Here is a 17,141-nt window from a genome sequence, read left to right on the forward strand (position 1 = left end):
GAAAGCATTTCCACTAAGATCAGGAACAGACAAGGTTGCCCACTCCCACCACTCTTATTTAACATAGTTTTGGAAGTTTTAGCCACAGCAATCAGAGAAGAAAAGGAAATAAAACGAATCCAAATCGGAAAAGAAGAAGTAAAGCTGTCACTGTTTGCAGATGACATGATACTATACACAGAGAATCCTAGAGATGCTACCAGAAAACTACTGGAGCTAATCAATGAATTTGGTAAAGTAGCAGGATACAAAATTAATGCACAGAAATCTCTGGCATTCCTATACACTAATGATGAAAAATCTGAAAGTGAAATCAAGAAAACACTCCCATTTACCATTGCAACAAAAAGAATAAAATATCTAGGAATAAACCTACTTAAGGAGACAAGACCTGTATGTAGAAAATTATAAGACACTGATGAAAGAAATTAAAGATGATACAAATAGATGGAGAGATATACCATGTTCTTGGATTGGAAGAATCAACATTGTGAAAATGACTCTACTACCCAAAGCAATCTACAGATTCAATGCAATCCCTATCAAACTACCATTGGCATTTTTCACAGAACTAGAACAAGAAATTTCACAATTTGTATGAAAACACAAAAGACCCCGAATAGCCAAAGCAATCTTGAGAAAGAAAAACGGAGCTGGAGGAATCAGGCTCCCTGACTTCAGACTATACTACAGAGCTACAGTAATCAAGACAGTATGGTTGTGGCACAAAAACAGAAAGATAGATCAATGGAACAGGATAGAAAGCCCAGAGATAAACCCACACACATATGGTCACCTTATCTTTTATAAACGAGGCAGGAATGTACAGTGGAGAAAGGACAGCCTCTTCAATAAGTGGTGCTGGGAAAACTGGACAGGTACATGTAAAAGTATGAGATTAGATCACTCCCTAACACCATATACAAAAATAAGCTCAAAATGAATTAAAGACCTATGTAAGGCCAGAAACTATCAAACTCTTAGAGGAAAACATAGGCAGAACACTCTATGACATAAATCACAGCAAGATCCTTTTTGACCCACCTCCTAGAGAAATGGAAATAAAAACAAAAATAAACAAATGGGGGGCTTCCCTGGTGGCGCAGTGGTTGAGAATCTGCCTGCCAATTCAGGAGACACAGGTTCGAGCCCTGGTCTGGGAGGATCCCACATGCCGCGGAGCGACTGGGCCCGTGAGCCACAAGTACTGAGCCTGCACGTCTGGAGCTTGTGCTCCACAACAAGAGAGGCCGCGACAGTGAGAGGCCCATGCACCGTGATGAAGATTGGCCCCCGCTCGCCACAGCTAGAGAAAGCCCACGCACAGAAACGAAGACCCAACACAGTCATAAATAAATAAATAAATAAAAATTAAAAAAAAAAAAATAAACAAATGGGACCTAATGAAACTTCAAAGCTTTTGCACAGCAAAGGAAACCATAAACAAGACCAAAAGACAACCCTCAAAATGGGAGAAAATATTTGCAAATGAAGCAACTGACAAAGGATTAATCTCCAAAATTTACAAGCAGCTTATGCAGCTCAATAACAAAAAAAGAAACAACACAATCCAAAAATGGGCAGAAGACCTAAATAGACATTTCTCCAAAGAAGATATACAGACTGCCAACAAACACATGAAAGAATGCTAAACATCAGTAATCATTAGAGAAATGCAAATGAAAACTACAACGAGATATCATCTCACACCAGTCAGAATGGCCATCATCAAAAAATCTAGAAACAATAAATGCTGGAGAGGGTGTGGAGAAAAGGGAACACTCTTGCACTGCTGGTGGGAATGTGAATTGGTACAGCCACTATGCAGAACAGTATGGAGGTTCCTTAAAAATCTACAAATAGAACTACCATATGACCCAGCAATCCCACGACTGGGCATATACCCTGAGAAAACCATCATTCAAAAAGAGTCATGTACCAAAATGTTCATTGCAGCTCTATGTACAATAGCCCAGAGATGGAAACAACCTAATTGTCCATCATCGGATGAATGGATAAAGAAGATGTGGCACATATATACAATGGAATATTACTCAGCCGTAAAAAGAAACGAAATTGAGCTATTTGTAATGAGGTGGATGGACCTACAGTCTGTCATACAGAGTGAAGTAAGTCAGAAAGAGAAAGACAAATACCGTATGCTAACATATATATGGAATTTAAGGGAAAAAATATCATGAAGAACCTAGGGGCAAGACAGGAATAAAGACACAGACCTACTAGAGAATGGACTTGAGGATATGGAGAGGGGGAAGGGTAAGCTGTGACAAAGCGAGAGAGTGGCATGGACATATATACACTACGAAACGTAAAATAGATAGCTAGTGGGAAGCAGCCGCATAGCACAGGGAGATCAGCTCGTGCTTTGTGACCAACTAGAGGGGTGGGATAGGGAGGGTGGGAGGGAGGGAGACGCAAGAGGGAAGAGATATGGGAACATATGTATATGTATAACTGATTCTCTTTGTTATAAAGGAGAAACTAACGCACCATTGTAAAGCAATTATACTCCAATAAAGATGTTTTAAAAAATTGATTCTCAGTCTGTTTTTCATTGATGTTGGATGACACATTGAGATGGAATTTGATGTGCTTCTAAACAGTGTTTGTTTTTCTACTAGAGGAGTACATAGTTCTCTTTTAGCTTTTAAGTTACATGATCTTTTGGGTTTTGAAGTCACCTGATAGACTAGAAAATTGATAGACTTCAAAGCAGGCACAGCTAAATTTGAATTCAGCTACTCTTATATCACAATGGAGTTTTAGTTAAGTCAATTGCTTTGAACTGAGTGTCCATGATAAGACATTGGGGGGCTTTATACCTATCTTATAGGATTTTTGAGAGAATCAAAGTGAATAATCTATGAAACACCTAGGACCACGCTTGCCTCATTGCAGACGTTTGAGAGAGATTAAGTTAGTCTCTTTCCCTTTCATAATGGAGTTCTTGATGTTAACTGTGGGTTGTGGTAGCTAAAGAGTTTATGGACATGAACAAGAAAAGATGTTTCATGTAAAAGAGCAATTGAATCAGATAATCTTAGGGGATGATGATTCAGTAAAGCCATTCACTTAGTAACACTAACTGAAACCAAAATAGGTACTAGGTTAGTTTCTTACATCCATCCTGACTGCCAGTCTGTACAAAAGCCCTCAAGTAATAGGAAACATCTTATAAACAAGCAAACAATCTTAGAGAGAGTTGGCAGTGCTGCTTATTGTTCTTCTTACATGTAGGAGATAAAATGCAGATGTAACCCCCTGTACACAAGTAATAAGTTCTAGCTCATTTTTAAAAACTATTATTTTCTAATCTGACTTAAAATGGAAGAGAAAAAAGAATTTTCTATATTTTGGTTTCAAGTAAGACATTTAAATTACTGACAAAGTTAGATGTTCTTTTGGAGTACTTTTTTTTTTTTTTTTTAATAATGACACCTTACTATTAGCATCTTAAACTTGCCTGTGGTACATATCTGTAAAAGGTTTAGAACTTCACAACCCTCCTAAGAGGCAGTAGAGAGGCCAGAGCAGACCACCACAATCTTGGGTTTTCATTCCAAACCTGCTGCAATTTAACTTTCTAACTTTGGCAAAGTGAAAACTTTTTGAACCTCTCTTTACACAGTCATTGAAAGTATGATCTTGATTTTCTGTTAGGTCTCTTCTTCAAAAAGCGTTTCAAGGTCATATAAATAAAACAAACAAATCATTTGAAATGACTGCTCTTTGACAAGGAAATCACTACAGTAAAGTAGCAAAATGTTTCCCACTACTGTGAAGAATCTGCTGTGTCATTTTTCAAAACCAGCTGAAGTGAATATTTAAGATTATTCATGAGACAATGTTTTAAGAAATACTCAATTAAAATTGTAATTTTATTCTTTCAAGTGTTGCAGGTTGGTTATGTACACGTTGACTCAAAATACATGTAAATTTAATTCTTTTATTTTATATGCCACTGTTGAATAGCTTATCAATAAAACCTTTTCCCAATCAATCCATGTTGAGTTTTCATATCTTTCTTTGTTTTGGTCATGTTAAATGTAGATTTCCCTACATGAGTTGCATATAGTAAGAAAATTATATTGTCATTACTAATAATACATAAAAGAACTATTCTATAATCAATTCACTTTGGTTATTGGATTTATTCTTCTACTCCTTGCCAGAAGTAAGCTTACAGCTGGCATTGTAAGACTTTTGTTTAAGATTAGAGGGCAAGTGCAATGGTTTCAGAGTTTGGTTATATGAGGGAAACATTAACAAACAAAATCAACGTGATTTGGAGCTTTCTAGCACTTAGTGGCAAAGTTCACTTTGAACTCTAAATTATTTATGGCACAGAAGGAGACACTCGGTAAATAACAGGAAAAGCTTAGAAATCAAATGCAGCTTGTGGTATTTGCTAACATTAACACTTGGGTTCCCAAAACCCAAGCCTAGCGATAATTTATTTACTCTGAATTACTTCCCAAAGAACAGTTACATTTCTGGTGGAAAAAAAAGTAGGACATTAGCAAATGACTGAAAAAAAACTTCACAAGGGAAAAGAAAAATCATTCTTCTGATTTGATGTTAGAGCAAATTGTACAAAGCTTCCAGGAATCTGAAGATATTTTTTCTTAAAACTGATGAATGCTTGACAAATAGTCTATCTTATTTCAGTATAAATTAACATGGCATGTGTCCATGAAATGCAATAAACCACTACCAGGGCAGCAAACAAATACTCACAAGAAAGTTAGAAGTTTAGGTGTGTGTATAAATTGTTACATAGATGTAAGTAAGTATATTTTATATATATGTGTGTGTGTGTATATATATATGTATATAATCTGAGAACGCTATTGACTAAAGAAAAAAAACAACAATGAAATCCAAACACTTTGTGTCAACTAACATGAATTAGAGTCTACTTATTCCAAACCAAGTTAGAGTTATAGAAAAATTGATCTCTTGAATTATCTTTTTCACTTAATGCATTTCACTATCCCCTATGGTATGCAAGTAATTATCCTTAGTTTTAAAGCATTTTCTTTTAATACTTCAATAATTTTTATTTAAATTGGCTTCTACTTGTGGATTTCGTTTGACACCATGAACTTGAATCCTAAGGACTTGATCAACCTCCTTTTTCATGGAAGGAAACGGTCACAGATGATGCTTCCTTTTATTAAATTCAGTAGTGAACATTTTCATTGGCATCTGCTCCTGATGACATCTGGTTTATTTGTTATGTAACAAGGATTTTTTTGTTGTTGTTAAAGTTGAAGTCATCATACTTTTTTCCTGGCATTTCCCTTAAAGTTTCACTATGCATACCTTCTGAAAAATTCAGTATTTATTATTTATACTGCTCAAGTTCATGGCAAACTCCCTTTAAATATAAATACCACATTATTCATTTTAGTTTCCAAGTGGTAGAGTCCAAATACAGTAATAACTAGAGCATGAGTGCAGCTTTTCCTTTTCTCATTCATCTTTGGGCTCTTACTCGGTTCCTTATTTTCCTTCTCTCATTATTTTATTTTTCTTAGGAATCTGGAGTTTAGTCAAGCTGACTGAAAACCCAGTAAACTTTCTGCTATGCAAGGCTGTTTCTCAAAGGAAGCACTTTATAAAAACTAAATCCCTATCTAAAGATGTGGCTATAAACAGTCCCTACAGACGTGGATTGTGTTACCAATTTTTTGTTCCCAGAGGCAAGTAAGATCTGTTTCAGTGGGAAACACTACACATTTTTGGTAGAATGCAACCATTTATAGTTGGGATTGGCAAGGGCACCCTTAGAGAAGATGACAAACATTGAAGGAAGGTAAGCTCTGCTGAATTTGCAATTTTGACCCAGGCCAGATCAGTATACACATGCCAGAATAAAAGGTGCTTGATCAGGCAGCATTTATGATTGCATCTATGCATGTGTGTAGGTATGTATGTATGGCTTCTCCAAAAAGAGCTGCAGATAAGTTGATCTGCATTATGGAATTGTGAAAGGGAGGAGCTAGGAGAGCAGGAACCCTACAAAATGGTAGGATAGAACCTCTTGTGACTTCATCATGACGGATTTCCTGAGGTTCCTCACTGGTGACAGGAAAAAAGAAGGAAGCAATAGGTATAACTGTGGGAGATTAGAAATCCTGACCCCTGGCTCCCTTAAATTTAAAGGTAAAGAGACCAGAGTAGAACAGGATGTTTTCAGAAAGACCTACTGGCAGGGAAAGTAAACTTCACTCCTAAAAGAAAATAGCTGTGAGGAAAGGTAAAACCTAAGCTGGTGTTTAGATGAAGACAAAGATCTAAGCAGACAAAGATCTAAGCAGTGAAAGTTGTGCGAACACAACTTTCGCTTGGAGGAGGAAGCATACCCCCGCAGAGCAAACGTTGCATGGCGTTATGTTTTATATTTGGGGAAATGGCCAAACATTGTGAGTAAAGGAAAGGAAGCACAACTTTAGAACCTGTGCTTGGGGTGCAGTCACTCTTAGAGCACTCAGGAATCTGCACCAGCATAGGCATCACCTCCAGGAGTTTGTGGACACCCTTTAGCGGTGTCACCTAGTGGCTGAAACAAACAATGGCACAATTGCAGGCATCAAGACTCATCTTGGCCTCTCTCTGTGCCATCACCCCATGCCTCCTTCTCTTCATACTACGGGATCCTGGTGATTCCTGCACCAGAAGGAGGTATAACTTGGTTTTCATGTGAACAGGATACGTGAAAACATGAGCAATCAATTATAAAAATAAATGCTATGTGACTGTATCTGAATCCTGAGTTGATAGAGAAGGTCAAAGATTGAATACATACACCTTTTCTTCTGTATCTGCGAGAACACTGTTAATCCACTGAAAGGGCACGAGCTAGTGATACAGACACCATCAGCAGAAGGGAAGCAGACTAAGAATGCATGTCCATGTAAGCACAGGCAATGGTGGAAAAGGAGACACTTTCCTGTCATTTCCATGCAACCAAAGATTGATAACAAGCCTTGGGAGTGACTTTGACCTTAATTTAAAATGCATGTTAAGTTGGTAGAGATAAGCTAAAAGTGAGTGCATATACTACAAAATATTTATGAGGTATTTACTCTTTAAAGTGTTAAACTAAGGACTCTGTTTTATTGGTAAAATTGCTTCAAATCAGTTTTTAAAGAAATACGTTTTTAAAGTTAAAATAAATAAAAATATGCTCTTCTCTAATCTAAAAATCAAATAATGTAACTTTGCTCTTACCATTATGATTGGATAGCATCATACCTGGCTGTAGTGTTTCTTAACCAATTTTTCTAAACCAAAAAAAAAAGCTTGAAAGAATCTGGAAGTCTAAACTTTTAAAATAACAAATAATCAATAGTTAATATAAGTATATGCATGATTAGGTTCTCTTCTTGTTGTTGCTATTCTTAGTTATTTCAATTATAACTTTCAATTACCTATCTGATTTGGGGTTTTGCATTTTACCCAAGACATATTAAAACTCTGAAAAACCTTGCCAACTCCTGTCAACCCCACTCCTCAATTATCCATATTATCAGGCATGGTTTATTCAGAAGTAAATTTTAGTATTTGCCTAATAAAACATAATTATGCAAATTGCCTCTAAAATTAAATATTCTCTAAAACCAAATATTTCGGAAATAACTATTCTACCATATACTTTTATTGGAGAATTCAGATTTAACTGAAAATCCTTCTATTTTAAAAGTCTCATCGTATTTTTTCTTTTTAACCATTTGGAAATATTTATGGAGATGGGAGTAGTTTTGGAATAGGTGGGTGTTTTATTCCTAGTTAACTGTGAGAATGCAGCCGAAGAACTTAAGCTATGCAGGCATAATTTTTCAAGGTAATTTTTTTTTTTTTTTTTTGCGGTACTTGGGCCTTTCACTGCTGTGGCCTCTCCCATTGCGGAGCACAGGCTCCGGACGCGCAAGCTCAGTGGCCATGGGCCACGGGCCCAGCCGCTCCGCGGCATGTGGGATCTTCCCAGACCAGGGCACAAACCTGTGCCCCCTGCATCGGCAGGCGGACTCTCAACCACTGCGCCACCAGGGAAGCCCTCAAGGTATGTTTAATGAGGTCTTCTTACCGCCCTAAATATCTGCTTCTAAAACGTGCAAAGTATTACTGGGACTAATTTAGAGAAATTAACAATATGATAGAAATTAAATGATAATTTTGACAAGATAAAGACACCAGAGAATGAGAATTCTGTTCACATATCTGAAGTACAAATCCCAAGACTTAGAAAAGGAATACATAATTTAAAAACTGAGTTATTAAAAATTGTTTTTCAAATTTGAAAAAGTCAAATTTCAAAATTGCTCAAAAATGAAAATGTCCAACAATTTAAGAATTATAATATTAGATGCTATTATGCTTTTTAAAAAATATATGGACTAGAAACCAATGGAAGATTGAGTTTTAGCAAGGAATATTGATTTGATGTTATTGTTTTCTATTTTCTTTAAAGTCAACAGAGGTTTCCAGTGTAGGAGTATTTATAAACTAGAGAATAAAATCAACATAAAATCAAAAGAGTTAAGAATTTATTCTTGAATTTATAAATGTTATTGTTCTTAAATGTCAATACTATGTGTTCAGCGGCAAAGTTATTTGAAACCAAAGGATCATTTAGAAACCTTCATTTATGCATTTGTTAAGCAACAGCATTTTTTTTTTTTAAACTGAAGATCACCACTGATCTTCCAGCTGCATGAACAAAAGGGAGCCTCTATTTGGCCTATTTGTTTTCTTATATGAAAATAAATAAACTAACAATTGAATGAGCATTTTCCAATAACATTCAAAATTCCTTTCTGCAATATAAAGTTTAAAGCCTTGAAATTAATATAGGCTATACCTGACTCCCCCATTGTTCAATTAGATTTATTCTGCCAAATTGTGTGAGGTGGCATGGTTACGTGTGTGAATAAATGAGAGGTAGACAAAACTTTTGTCTTTCTCTCAGAAACTCTCTAAAAGGTAGAAGACACATACTGAGAATAAGAAAAACATATCTATGCTGCAACAACTTTAAAAGAAATGCCAGATATTTAGAGCTGCATATGTTAAGGTAATCTAAAATATTACAAGCCAAAACCCAACAGAGGTCCCAGCAAGCAGTTACTAGAGAGCATAGAAAAAGTTACAAATATATATAAACATTTTGAAAATATTATTTTGCCCCTCTGCAGCTCTTTACAGATGCTAAGTGCTTTAAACTCCTATTTTATCCATTATTTCTTGCACCGATTGCATGATAAGTCACAATTCGTTTAATGACTAGAGGCAGGGAAACAAGTTTGGAATACATCAATGAATTCTCTAATAAACAATAAGATATTAAAAGCCCTGCATTTTCTAAGATTGCAGGGATGTTAGAGGGTAAAGGAAATATGAGGGTCGAGGCCTTGGAATTCCTTAGAGAGCTCCAAGTTGTTGAGAAGACTCCTAGAAGTCTTCTAGGTCAGCTATTATTCAACGCTTTTCCTATCTATGTGGTGGTTAAAGTCCCCTCATCACTATCACACACCTAACTCGGCTCTGGATTGTGATTTTGATGAGATGATTGCTACATATTTCTTTTATTCTCGTTCTTTCCTCCTTCAGTCAAACTAGCTTATTCTAATTCTAGCAAGTAAAGGCATTATCATTTAAGAATTTTGAAAGCTATTCACATTTATATGAAAAATAACTTCATTTTATTCAGTATATAGTCATTTTTCAGTATGTTATTAGTAGTGTATCAGTAATATATTGGTGTTTCAGAAAAAACCCTTGCATCGTGTGGTAGGATCATTGAAAGCAGAACAAAGCGAAAGCACATAGATCAGTTAGGTAATTACTGAAAAAAGTTCACATGAGGGGTAAGGACCAAAAGTTAGACAACAGTAGGGGGAATAGAAAAGTAGAAGATGAAGGAAAAGGTGCGAAATAAACCAAATAGAAAACCCGGGGTGACTGGTTAGATATGGAAGAGTGGGTCTTGTCATTTCCATTAAGTGAAAAGGCAGATACAGACAAGGGAGAAGGCTGTCACTTGAGAATGCGGAGGAGGCAACTTGCGATACCCGGGGAGCATACCAGGAGTCAGTTGCATACGGGACTGCAACTTACAAATGAGATCGGGCTGTTCGTCAAGATTTGAGTATGGGGCGGTGCTTTCCCCAAAGCATCTTCCAAAGTTCTGACTACATAAACCAGGAAACTTGGGGGGACTATTTGAATTGACCTATTGCAAACCTTAAGTTTCACTTTAATATTTGTTCTGTTTTAAACATGTATATGGATTTGTGTGGGATTTTACATAAATTTTTTTTCCCAAATCTTAGGTAAATGTGTGAGTCCCAAAGATGATCATTCTTTGGTACATTGTTACTACCCTACCTTAAAAGGCATGTATACATTGAGTCGTGACAAGTACTTTGCAGTGATTTAAGCCTATACTCAATTCCTAGTTGCAGCTATATGACCATAAGGAGGTTATCTTCAGCTCCAGTAATTAAAAATAGCGACATCATGTAATGTAAACATCTACCATATTGATTTTTTTTGTCCTTTTGCTTTCAGTATGTAAAGCCCTTTCAGTAAAAGTCCTGAGTGAAAATACGAGTCAATAAAATTTGACTGGGAAAATTGAGTAAAGAATGAAAAATATTCTAAACCTAATAATAATATGAAAGTTACTGCTTCTGCTGTAAAATACTTGCTTATAAACTTCCCTAGTACAGCCTCATGAAAAGTTTTTCATCATAACTTTTAGATACTGCAATTTCAAATGGCTTACAGAGATGGTTTAACGGTCCCATCAGCTAGAATATAACCCACATGAGGACAACGGACTTTATTTTAGTCACGGATGTTTCCTGAGCTCACAGGCATCTTGTAAACAGGTACTAGACTTGTTAAAGGAACCAGTAAGAGACAGACATCATCTCTGTCTCAGTATTTCGGCATATTTCATCTCAGTTGAAACAATTCATGTAAACAATGATCCAGACTTCTTAGCAGAGAAAGGGAGAGTGGTAGGACAGTAGTGAGTCTCATCATTACCAAGTAGACAAGTAGTTCTCCTTCTGACTGCAGAAGTGATGTTTTACAGAGGAAAAGATTCTTAAATAAAAGGTATTGAGTACCTTTCAGAGCCCATGAGCCGAACAAAATTTACACGTGTTTTTGCTTATGTTTGTCAGCCACACAGCATTTTAAAATTAAGACTTCATACAAAAATCTTAGTTCGCCACTTCTCTTCGGAAGTGGAAGAAATGGCGATGCCAGTGTACAATACCTTTCTCATTTGGTAAAAATCTGCTTGCCCCGAGTGGCTCCACCCCCTACAAACCACGTGTGAGTGGGCTAGTTCCAACACAGTTCTCACTGTTATCCGATGCCCACTCATGAGGTTTACCTGGTGAGCTACGCTATGTTACCTTTGTTTAAAAAACAATACAGGGACTTCCCTGGTGGCGCAGTGGTAAAGAATCTGCCTGCCAATGCATGGGACATGGGTTCAAGCCCTGGTCCGGGAAGATCCCACATGCTGCGGAGCAGCTAGGCCCGTGCGCCACAACTACTGAGCCTGCGCTGTAGAGCCCACAAGCCACAACTACTGAGCCCGCGTGCCACAACTACTGAAGCCCGCGTGCCTAGAGCCCGTGCTTCGCAACAGGAGAGGCCACTGTGGTGAGAGGCCCGCGCACTGCAATGAAGAGTGGCCCCCGCACATCACAACTGGAGAGGGCCCGTGTGCAGCAATGAAGACCCAACACAGCCAAAAATAAATAATAAATAAATTAAAAAAAAAAAAAAAACAAAAAAAAAAACAATACAACAGGCCTCAAATGGAGTTGCTTATGCTAAGCTTTACATCACCAAACCGAGACCTAAATATAGTTCCAGCTCTTACAGAAATGGAATCTGAAACCAATCAGTCAGGAATCTCCCAATCAGCAGTAGTTAGGTAACTGCCTAATAGATCCCTGCCGTTCACTCAAGGAAAGGAACCTTGCAATAACCACTCAGATTTTTTGCCTGGAATTACTTTTTTGTTCCTGCTCCCTTCTGCCTATGAAAGGTTTTCCTTTTGTACAGATCCTTGGAACTCCTTTCTACCTGCTAAACTAGATGCTGCCTGATTCTAACGGAGTTTTGCTGAAATAAACTCTTAACATTTTTAACATGCCTCAGTTTATCTTTTAACGCCCTTAGGCATTTGATGTGCCACCTTTCCCTTCACCTTTGACATCTAGTTCTCTTTACAAGAGTGGTGGGCTTAGGTGGGACATTAATGCTGTCTTTGTGCTCAAAAAAGCTCCCTCAAAACAAGGTTCCGTCCAAAGCAGAGCCTGAGGTTGGGTGTTAGTTGTTCATTTGGAAGATAATGCCAGGAAAAACAAGTGAGAAACAGGGAAAAGCAAGAGACCCAAGACAAGCTCATAAAGGAGGCTACTGCTGTGTGGGCAAATGGGACTCAGTCCCACTGGGAACCCTCTAAGAAACCACACCTCTGAATTGTCAGACCTAAAAGGACAAGGGAGGCTGGGACACTCATCAGGGGACTTCCATCCCTGATTGGATGAAAGCTGAGCTGGTGGATATTACTGGGCAGCACACACTTCTGGGTAGAGCCCCCAGGATGTTTGCTTCCTTGCAGGAGAGTGTTCTCTGGCAGTGAATGATCAGCCTGTAGCGAACTTTCCAGAACTGCCGGTAAACTCAGGTAGGATCTGGGGGATATGGCCCTTTTACCACCTCCTGTATTATGGAATTGCAAATGATCAATGTCTTAAATCTTTGCATGGGCAATAACACTACTTTCTACACTCTGATTTTTTCAAATTATTTTTTGTTTGTATTGAATCTACATCAGTAGGAATACAAGGTGAATTTCCATAGGGAATATTATTTTATAGGGCTGGAACTTGGAGACAGTCCTTAGACTCTGGTAATATGCTGCCTATATTATACCAATTTTCCATTACACCAAAGACTAATGTTAAAGAAAAAATTATTCACTGACACTTGTTAAAGCCTGCTAAGGAAGACTTTACTGGGCGAGGAGCTGGGGGATAGGTACAGGAACTGTAACCGAGCAGGACCCTATGGAGCCTTCCTGGGACAGACCTCCCTCACCCATGACCTCCAACTGCCACTTGTTTGTAGAAACACCTTAGCTTCCTAGGCCTCCTCCAAGTTGCAAAGGATAAATTTAATCAGAGAAGTGAGAAAATGCAGAAACAAAGGAAAACATTCAAGCAAGACAAAATAATAATAAGTTAGCCATTAACAAAGTCAAGGACCCTTACTGCCTCCTCAAGGGCTCTAGATAATACCCTGAGCCATATACTTTGAGCTGCTTTGCAGATACTGAAACCTCCACCAGGTGGAAGAAGTTAATTGCATGTTGCCCACAAGCACATAGAACCCAGACCGGCTGGAACCAGAAGGTTCATGATTTTATTAAATTTATTTATTTATTTTTGGCTGAGTTGGGTCTTCGTTGCTGTGCACGGACTTTCTCTAGTTGTGGCAAGCAGGGGCTACTCTTTGTTGTGGTGCACGGGCTTCTCATTGCAGTGGCTTCTCTTGTTACGGAGCACCGGCCCTGGGCGCACAGACTTCAGTAGTCGTGGCTCGCAGGCTCTAGAGCGCAGGCTCAGTAGTTGTGGCGCACGGGCTTAGCTGCTCCCTGGCATGTGGGATCTTCCCAGACCAGGGCTCAAACCCATGTCCCCTGCATTGGCAGGCAGATTCTTAACCACTGTATCACCAGGGAAGTCCCCATGATGTTGACTCCCAATTTCCTCACCAGCAACCAGTCAGAACAATGTCCACAAGCTGGTCACACACCTGGTAACTCTGCCTTACCCTGTCATTAAAAACCCTTCCCTGAAAGCCATCAGGGAATTCAGGCCTTTTGCCCACTAGCTGCCTTGACTCCTTGCTTGGTGCCCTGCAGTAAAAGCTGCACTTTGCTTCACCACAAACCAGTGTTAGTACCGATAGATTGGCTTTACCGTGCAAGCCAGCAGACCCAAGTTTGGTTCGGTAACAGAAATGCAGTGGAATTATACGATAGGGGAGAGAGATCCAGGGCAAGGGGGCATTCTTGTTGAAGGCAGGCAGGGTAAACAAGTATCACCTGGGCAGTAGTGGGGGATGAGAAACATGATTAGCTATAGAGTGATCAGCTACGGAGTGATCAGCTGTGGAGTTTGAGGAATCTGGCTAAACTGACTCAGCAAGATTCTTGCTAAAACTGGACAATGCAGAGACAAAGAAGTCCAAAAGTTCAGGCCTAGTTGGAAAAGCACTCAGGGGAGCCTGATGTTCAAGGAGGGAGTTTCTGTCACTAAAATATACTGAGAAGACCACCGAATTTATTAATGTCTCCCAGCTGTGTGGGTGGCAATAGCGATGTGTGAAACTCACAATAATAAAGGCTCTGGAATAGGAAAAGCACTCAAGTTAAAGATATGCTAAGTTTTCATCTGGCTGGCAACCTTCTTTGACTCGGGAAACTCTCGTCTATGAATAAGAGGCCCGGAACGTCTTTTACACTGTAAAATATTTGCAAAGTACCTTAATTTCCCCCTCAAAACACCTAATAATTTTCATATGAACCAGCTTAAATTCATTAGCATTTGCCAAGCACACTCTTCAAAAGCTTCAAACTGGGACAGCAAACCAAAAGCAAAAGTAAGGCTCTGACCCAGCAGGTAGGGGCAGCTTCATTAGCCGACTCTATTCAGCTATTGCTCCTGCTGAAGCTGAACTTGCAAAGTGAACGTGCAGGAAAACGTGGGGCAGACATAACATAAGTAATTTAACTTAGGAGAAGTACTCTAAACCTCTCATTTACAGTCACCTTTTATTATTTCTTATTCCTACCGGCCAAAGTAGAAAGTGTCTTAGGTGTCCAGAGAAGGAGAAAAAATAATTATTACATTGCAAGCTTCCACAAAACTAAAACCAGGACTAAGCATATCACCAGAAAGAAATAAATTACTGAGATCATCGTCTTCAGCAAAATAGGTCTCATCACAGCAGATGCTTTTATTTTTTTCACTTTTTCCTTGCTAGAGTGGCATCACTCAAAAACGAATGAACTGAGAAATAACATTGCTCTCCCCTTCTTCCCCTTCCCCCCGCCCCCATCAATTTATATACATAGGGTCCAAGGTGAGACTTGTGTACTGGATTCTGGTAATCCAAATGCATTTAAGTGAGGATTAAGCACTTCAAATGTATCAAGGATTAAAGTGAGAGAACTTTTACTCTATTTTAAAAGGCATCAACTTGTAGCAACAGCTCTGAACATGATCATTCTACTTGCCTACCTCATGTTAGTTTCCTCTTGCTGCTGTAACAAATTACCACTAATTTAGTGGTTTACAACATCACAAATTTATTATCTCACAGTGCTGCAAATCAGAAGTCCAAAATGGGTCTCACTGGGCTAAAATCAAAGTGTTAGGTTCCTTCTAGAGGCTACAGATAACAATCCGTTTCCTTACCTTTTGCAGCATCTGGAGGCCTCCGCACTCCTCGGCTTGTGATCTCCATCCTGCTGTAGATTCCGACGCAGCACTACAGCACCTTCAAATCCCTTTTTGACTCTGACCTCTGACCTCTTCTACTTTAAAGGACCCTTAGGATCACATTACGCTCACCTGGATAGTTCAGAACACTCCATCTTAAAGTCAGCTGATTGGCATTCTTGACTCTATCTGAAACGGTAGTTCCCTGTTGCTGTGTCACATGACATATTCACAGGTTCCAAAGATTAGGGGCTCATTATTCTGCCTATCAGCTCCTCACCATTCCCTGGAGAATAGAAGGCAGCTACACTAAATACAAACTATTTTTTCCTTCCTTTTAATATATTTTCTTCTGAAACAAGCAATGCATTTTATAGTGACTTGGGACTTGTTTTAGTGGCTGTCTGTTATTTACTCATTCAAAGATTATTGGGTATCTGATATGGGATGGCCCCAGGGGAACAGTAGTGATGAGGACCCAAGACTGGCTTTCAAAGGACTCACAAGTTTAATGAGAGAATCAGATAAGTAACCATTTAAAATACAAGTCAAAGATCTTTAGCATAGGTGTCAGAGTCTTAAAGGAGCACAAACGACTCACCAGAAAAACTCATTCCAATGCATTCGAGACCAGGGTGGTTCCAGAAATCCTTCCGAATGGAGGTGAACAAACCTTGAGGAAGGGAATGTGTCAATCATTATAAAATCTTACAAGGTGCACAGTCATGGAAGAACATGGCATATCTAGTGAATAAGTAGAACAGTGTAGCTGGAACTACGTTTTGCACACGGGGATAAGAGGGAAGAGGATACAGGAAAGGTTGACAAGGTCCAGTTTATGAAAGCCCTTGTGTACATGAGAGTTTTGAGCTTCTATCATGTAAAAAAGGGTGACCCAATAAGGAATATCATCTATTTCTAGAAAAATACAGTTGGCATCGTAGATGAAGGATTGAGGTAGGGACAAATAGGATTTTCCTGCTGTTGCTACTACTACCACTACTACAATTAATACTATTACGTTTCCTTTGAAGCTGAAAGAAGTTGAATGTTTGCCAATAGAAAATAATTTTGAAAATTATCTCTACTTAATCTTCACAGTGAGAAAACTGAGGCTTAGAGAGATTAATTTTCTCCTGAAACGTATTCTGTAAAACAAGCAGCTGGGATCAAAATGTATACCTCTGTGCCCAGAATCCTCTTAAAGTTCCCAAAGGCAGATTTATCTTGAAGTTCTCACGCTGAATCTTCTGGTTATCTTACTGGCATGGGCCCATCCCCAAACTTGATGAATAGAGGGAGGAAGCAGCAACCTGCCCAGTCACATGGCAGAGTCATAGAGCACTGTTTCACTCTGGGGACCACCACACCCACCAGGACACAAGACAACACCCTGTGTAGCCTAGGGGAGCATCCACAATAATCTTGACCTCAAGTAAAATGAACCCCAAGAGATGCTGCTCTACTCCAAGCTTAGAGGCCATTTTCACCTTGGCCTACTGGCCTCTGGGTCCTGTGAGGATCTGAATGAGCTAGACCACGACTACTGGGGTCAAAGGGCTGGAATTCGCTGAG

The sequence above is a fragment of the Phocoena sinus genome, chromosome 9, assembly GCF_008692025.1.
Source record: "Phocoena sinus isolate mPhoSin1 chromosome 9, mPhoSin1.pri, whole genome shotgun sequence".
Lineage (NCBI taxonomy): Eukaryota > Metazoa > Chordata > Mammalia > Artiodactyla > Phocoenidae > Phocoena > Phocoena sinus.